Source organism: Rhinopithecus bieti, unplaced genomic scaffold, assembly GCF_001698545.2.
Source record: "Rhinopithecus bieti isolate Rb0 unplaced genomic scaffold, ASM169854v2 scaffold_26298, whole genome shotgun sequence".
In the NCBI taxonomy this organism is placed as follows: domain Eukaryota; kingdom Metazoa; phylum Chordata; class Mammalia; order Primates; family Cercopithecidae; genus Rhinopithecus; species Rhinopithecus bieti.
The window spans coordinates 508,322-515,111 of NW_016811735.1; the positions used below are offsets into that span (position 1 = coordinate 508,322).

At 43.4% G+C, this 6,790-nt stretch overlaps 2 protein-coding genes across 2 annotated transcripts in view; one reads left to right on the forward strand and one right to left on the reverse strand.

Moving 5' to 3' along the window:
- The window catches only part of HOMER2 (homer scaffold protein 2), a 147,299-nt gene extending 142,155 nt beyond the window's left edge, over positions 1 to 5,144 (reverse strand). Inside the window, exon 1 of the mRNA XM_017894871.1 lies at positions 4,941 to 5,144. The gene's annotated coding sequence lies outside the window, so the exon portion shown is untranslated. The remainder of the gene's footprint in view (positions 1 to 4,940) is intronic.
- Positions 5,145 to 5,279: 135 nt separating this feature from the next.
- Positions 5,280 to 6,790, forward strand: part of RAMAC (RNA guanine-7 methyltransferase activating subunit) — a 6,170-nt gene continuing 4,659 nt past the window's right edge. Inside the window, exons 1-2 of the mRNA XM_017894874.1 lie at positions 5,280 to 5,442; positions 6,427 to 6,471. The gene's annotated coding sequence lies outside the window, so the exon portion shown is untranslated. The remainder of the gene's footprint in view (positions 5,443 to 6,426; positions 6,472 to 6,790) is intronic.

The following is a 6,790-nucleotide window of genomic DNA, read 5'->3' on the forward strand; positions in this document are numbered from 1 at the left end:
AAATACCCATGGGGTGGGGGGGTGGGAGGGGGCGCGGGAAGGAGATCCGAGATAGTCTGAGGAGGATACAGGATTGAGGGCAGGGTATCGGTTTTGTCTTGAGACTGAAGAAATTTGAGCAAGTGTGGGGGTGGGAGCAGCCAGTAAAGAGGGAGAGTTGAAAACAGAGAAGAGAGAAGGAATAATTGCAAGCACAACTTGCAAGAGCAGAGGATGCACTGGCCAAAGACACAGGCAACTGCAAGCTGCCCAATATCTCCCTCTTCCTATCCCATTTGACAGGCCCATTTAAAAGCTGTGCCCCTGGATAAATTGCATAACTTCTTGACCGCTTTACTGTCTTTAAAGTGGTTGTTGTCCAAGATCACAAATGGCCTCTGAAAGTAGAGTTCTTTTGATGCTAGGATTCCCCAGGACTTTCTGCTGGTGTGTTCTGCCTGTAGATCACTGGGTCAAACTAAGGTTTAAAGTTATGAGTAATTGCGCACTGCTACTGGGAATGTAAAATGGCACAGCCATTATGGAAAACACTATGGTGGTTCCTCAGAAAATTAATAATAAAGTTATCATATGATCCAGCAATTCCACTTCTGGGTATATACCCAAAAGAATAGAAAGCAGGGACTTGAATAGATATTTGTATATCTATATTCACAGACACATTATTCATAATAGCTAAAAAGAGGAAGCAACTCAAGTGTCCATTAATATATGAATGGATAACAAAATACGGTGTAAACATACAATGCAATATTATTCAATAAAAGGGAAGGAAATTCTGACATGTGCTACAATGTGGATGAACCTTGAGGATCTTATGCTGTTAAATAAGCCAGTCACAAAATGGCATATAATGTATTTCATTTGCATGAGATACCTAGAGTAGTCATATTCATAAAGACAAAGTAGAATGGTGGTTGCTAGGGGCAGGGAGGAGAGGAAAATGCAGTTATGGCTTCATGGGCACAGAATTTCAGTGTGAGAAGACGAAAAAATTTCTGGAGATGGATGGTGGTAATGGTTGCACAACAATGTGAATGTACTTACTGTCAATGACCTCTGCACTTAAAAGTGGTTAAAATGATAAATTTTATGTTACATATATTTTATCACAATTTAAAAAATACATCTGCTTAGGTAAAACAAAATGTCTACAATTACTAGAAAAAGACACTATAAATATCATGATGTAACCTTTCTCATACATATCAACAGGCCCAAGGATATCCAGAAGAATATAACTGATGCTTGAACAGTGACTTTTAGTTGCCAAGCAAAGATTATGGCCCACATACTATGGTTATACCAGATAGGTAAGAGGTACATTTTGCAAACATTTCCATCAAAAGTGGTTTCAATGAAAAATTTCTGATGCTTAAAGTCTGAGTGTCAGTTATCTAGAAAATTCTCCTTCATGAAACAGATTTCCTGTTGTCAGAAAATTAGACATAATAATCAATAAGATATCAGAGTATGAAAAGACATTGGTAGGCAGAAAATAATTTCATTTGAAAATTTGAAAATCTGCTGGAATACCTAGAGTTCTTCATAGAAACTCTCAGAGGCCTAGAGGCCCCTAAGTGTCACACACAAATTTACAGGAAAGAAATACCAGTTGAGCATCCCTGCTATGAAAATCTGAAATCCAAAATGCTCCAATGAGCATTTCCTTTGAGTGTCATGTTGGCACTCAAAAAGTTTTGGATTTGGGGACATTTTGGATTTTGGATTTGGGGATTAGGGATGCCCAACCTATATATTCTTTTCTGGGTAAGTCCTCACTACTTACAAATAATGTCAGTAATAGTCACAAGGAAACAAGCAAACTAGCCTACAAGAAGCCCGTTTCCAAATATCCTCCTTGATTCCTGATATTAGGTGGGGAAGCATTTTTCTCAGTTTTTCAATTGTTACACTGCCCCTCTTCAAGTTTTCTATTTCCTATTCTTGTCTCCTAAATACGGGTATTTCCTGAGGGATAGGCCTTGGTAGCTTTCTCTTCTTTATGAATACTTTCCCTGTTGAAAAGATCATATACAGCTGCTCCTTGATTTTTGACAGGGTTATGTCCAGATAAACCCATCATAAGTAGAAATATCATTAAGTCAAAAATGCAGTTAGTACACCTAATCTACCAAACATCATAGTTTGGCTTAGCCTACCTTAAACATGCTCAGGACACTTACATTAGCCTATAGTTGGGCAGGCTCATTTAACACAAAGCTTATTTTATAATAAAGTGTTGAATATCTCATATAATTTATTGACTACTGTACTGAAAGTGAAAAATAGAATGTATAGGTACTCAAAGTACACTGCTACTGAATGCACATGGTACCATTGTAAAGTATAACAATCGTTAAGTCAAACTGTCCTGTTGGGGAGCATCTGTACACAAGTTATTTCAACTATTATTTCTTCATGAATTACTGACACATTTACACATCTGGGCAGAGACTCTCTTTCCTGAGCTTTAGTCTTGAATTTCTAACAACAACCCCGGAAATTTTCTCTTGAATATTTCACTAGTGTTTCAAATTTTACAAATGTATTTGGGCTCTGAGTTCATTTTTGCCTTAAAGCCAATTTACCTTACGGATATTCCTTTTCAGCCCCAATTTCCCAGGCTTAAATAATTGGAGCCTTTCCTGATTTCTCTCTTTTTTTTTTTTTTTTTTTTTTTAAGATGGAGTCTCACTCTGTTGCCCAGGCTGGAGTGCAGTGGTGGAATCTCAGCTCACTGCAACCTCTGCCTCCCAGGTTCAAGCAATTCTCCCTGCCTCAGCTTTCCGAGTAGCTGGGATTACAGGTGCCCGCGACCACGCCCGGCTAATTTTTTTGAATTTTGAGTAAAGACAGGATTTCACCATGTTGGTCAGGCTGGTCTTGAACTCCTGACCTCAGGTGATCCACCTGCCTCGGTCTCTCAAAGTGCTGGGATTATAGGAGTGAGCCACCGCACCCAGCTTCTTCCCTGATTTCTTTTTTTTTTTTGGTTCTTTTTTGTTTGAGATGGAGTCTCGCTCTGTCGCCCAGGCTGGAATGCAGTGGTGAGATCTCAGCTAACTGCAAGCTCCGCCTCCCAGGTTCACGCCATTCTCCTGCCTCAGCCTCCCGAGTAGCTGGGACTACAGGTGCCTGCCACCACGCCCGGCTAATTTTTTGTATTTTTAATAGAGACGGGGTTTCACCGTGTTCGCCAAGATCGTCTCGATCTCCTGACCTCGTGATCCACCCACCTCAGCCTCCCAAAGTGGTGGGATTACAGGCATGAGCCACCGCGCCCGGCCTCCTTCCCTGATTTCTGCCAATCTTTTTCTCCCATCATCCACTCAGTAACTAAGGATAGTACTATTCATATTAAGTACTGTACACTAACCAATTGCACTACAGGAGCTCCAGGACAGTACTATTAAATTATTGTAACCTTGGTTATTACACCTCTTACCTTTACTACCCAACACCAAGACTATCCTATTCCCTCATCCATACTATCCTATACACTTTTGCTACGTTAATGTTTCTAAAACATTACTTGGAATATTCATAGTTCTATCATTCATTCCACAAACATTTACTTAGTGCTAACTTCATGTAAAAAGCACAATGTGGGGCTGGGCTTGGCGGCTCAGGCCTGTAATCCCAGCCCTTTGGGAGGCTGAGGTGGGTGGACTGCTTGAGCCCAGAGCTCAAGACCAGACTGGGCAATACTGCAAAATTTCATCTCTACAAAAATACAAAAAATTAGCAGGGCAGTGGTGTGCACCTGTAGTCCCAGCTCTCGGGAGGCTGAGCCAAGAGGATCACCTGAGCCCAGGAAGTTGAGGCTGCAGTATGCCATGCTCACGTCACTGCACTCCAGCCTGGGCAACAGAATGAGACCCTGTGTCAAAGAAACAAACAAACAACAAAAAAAAAAGCACAATGCTAATACACTCCAGAATGTAGAAATGCATTAGATAAAGGCCTGTTTACAGTTTAATAGGGGGAAAAACTTGCAAGTAAATAATTGTAGATCGAAGTTAGAAAGTGGTAATAACTAAATACATGAAGTTCCAGAAATATGATGGATTCTCAATAGAAAGAAAAATTATTTCTAGGTGGAGATGTCACTTTCTAAAGCTTTAAATAATGGAAAGAATTTCAATATTTGGAGATGAGGGGGAGGGACAGGTATTTCATGCAAGGGACATAAGCAATCTATAAAAATGTAATAATTTATGCATGAAGTACTTCACAGGGTCTGGTTTACCACTGACTGAGGGAGAATGGAAGGGGAACAGCAGAAAACAAAAAAACTTTTGAATCCAAGTTAATAAACTTGACCTTTAATCTACAGGCAACAGAGAGTCACTGGATCAGCTATTTTGGATCACGGTGGTGCTTGAAGATGACTACGCCTATAGCAGGTATATGTAAGATAGACTAGTAGCAGAGTGATGCTAGAGGCAGGACATCAATGAGAAAGGTACTGCACTGACACCGTGCAGGGGATGGTAATGAGAACTTTGATTAGGTGGGGGCAGTGGTTAAGAGGATGCCAGAATTACTGTAGGGGTACAATCGACAGGACTTGGCAAGTGATTGGAGCTTGGAAAGGAAAGAAAGGGCATCAGATCTGACATCAAAGTTTCCAAGTTGATTGTATTAACAAAAACGGGTGCATAGCCTGGGAAGTAATTTGGGAGGGAAGAGGCCAAGCTTTGTCGGGATATTAAGTGTTTACACATTTGCAGAACATCCCAGAAGACATGGGCAAGGCTCTTGGAAGTAGCTGGATACTGACGACTGAAGCTGGAGCAGAGAGGGGTATGTTTCTGCAAAACCACATACAAAACGGACTACGGAAATCTTACTACTGAGGCTTGCCCTGGCAGGAGAGAAAGGCGTAGCATCCCTGAAGTCATCAGTCGTGTCTACTCTTCACGGCCTGCTCTCACCTCAGTTCCCCACGAAGACGCCGGGAGCAGGCGGCCGGAAGGAGCCTTTCCCTCCCTTCTCCGGTGATTCCCAGAATTTCCGTCTCTACCCGTCAACGGCTCCCAGTCAAAGGAGCTTAATAGACGGCGACGTTTTCGACTGGCCACCCACCAGGCAGGCTGAAAGCGCATGGAGGGCATCATCCACCTTCAGACAGCTACTTGCCCACACCTCATTGAGCTCTGGGCGTTGCGCCAGCATTTGAAGAAGGGATCTGTTGCCAAGCGATCCACACGACGAGCCTTAGTTATCGCGAGACTTGACAGGCACCCGCAACATTAGCCCGCCGGAAGCGGAAGTCAGGTGATTGTCGGATTCTAGAGGAAGGGGCTCCGTTACATTGGAGAGCTGGAGTGGTCTGGAGTTTCACTGTGTGGTGAGCCAGAGGTCACATCTCCTGCGGCTTCTCAGTGTCTCGCCGGCGAGGTTCGGCCCGAGTTGGATAGACATAGCCCTTGGCGGGTGAGTCGCCCAGGACGCCCGGGAGGAGGGAGCGGGGCGGCCGAGCTGGGTGGCCGGCGAGGTGTCCTCCCGCCGTGCGGTGATCTGTACTCTTTGCTAGACCGAAACCCATTTACTTCTCACGGCCCATAGTTTCCCTCACTTCTGGAGTTATAGGTGCTTCGGAAGGGAGCAAAATGCCAGAACCTTGGTAAGCAAGCTGTGATGTGCCTTGAGGACGGACTGGAAAACGCAGTTGTTTTCAGTCTGCATCTTTGTCTGTTCCCCGGGCTCACCTCCTAGGGCAGCGAAACCCCATTCTGGTTGGTTATTTCCAGGGTTAGTCGCCCACAGCCAAAGTTCTTTGTGGTTTTATTTGTGGTGAATAAATTAGTAGTGTTCAAGTACAAATCTGAAAGGCTTATCCTAAAAGAACATATATACTTTATGAAGTTCTTATGCATCCTTGAACTATTTTGCTTTTGAAGACCCAGAGGACAAATCTTGTAGCTTCTTGCTCTTCACTGTGAGAACCAGTTCCCTCTTTGGAATATTAGTTTTGGAAGTCTTTAGAGCGTTTTTTTTTTTTTTTTTTTTTTTTTTTTTTTTTTGAGACGGAGTCTCGCTGTCGCCCAGGCTGGAGTGCAGTGGCGCGATCTCGGCTCACTGCAACCTCTGCCTCCCAGGTTCAAGCGATTCTCCTGCCTCAGCCTCCCGAGTAGCTGGGACTACAGGCACTTGCCACCACGCCCGGCTAATTTTTTCTATTTTTAGGAGAGACGGGGTTTCACCGTGTTAGCCAGGCTGGTCTCGATCTCCTGACCTCGTGATCCGCCCGCCTCGGCCTCCCAAAGTGTTGGGATTACAGGCGTGAGCCACCGCGCCTGGCCTTAGAGCACTTTTACTCCAATTCTGTCCTTGAGTAAGACTCTTATGCGCTACCCTCCCCGCCAAACACCTTTTGAGAGTTTCCTTAAATACAAGTTTGTTTTTTTCCTCCCACAGATTTAAACAACCTAATAAGCAATACAGCTGCCTCAAATCTTTGGGGTAAGTAAAGCTTGGGTCAATTAACATTCTATTTAAATTCCATTCTCAGTAATAATACAGTTGATATTTGTTTACATGAGTGTGGGTAGGGAGTCGTGGGAGAACATATGAGAACATAAAAATGGAGTAGCACCTTTTCCTTGCCTTACGATTTTTACTGCCCATCTGGATTAGGTATGGGTCATCTTTTTAGTGATTTCTGTGATCCCAGTAGAATTCTTCTAGGCATAATTTTAATTAGCTGAATTTATTTAAAACTCATTCCTGGCCGGGCGCGGTGGCTCAAGCCTGTAATCCCAGCACTTTGGGAGGCCGAGAC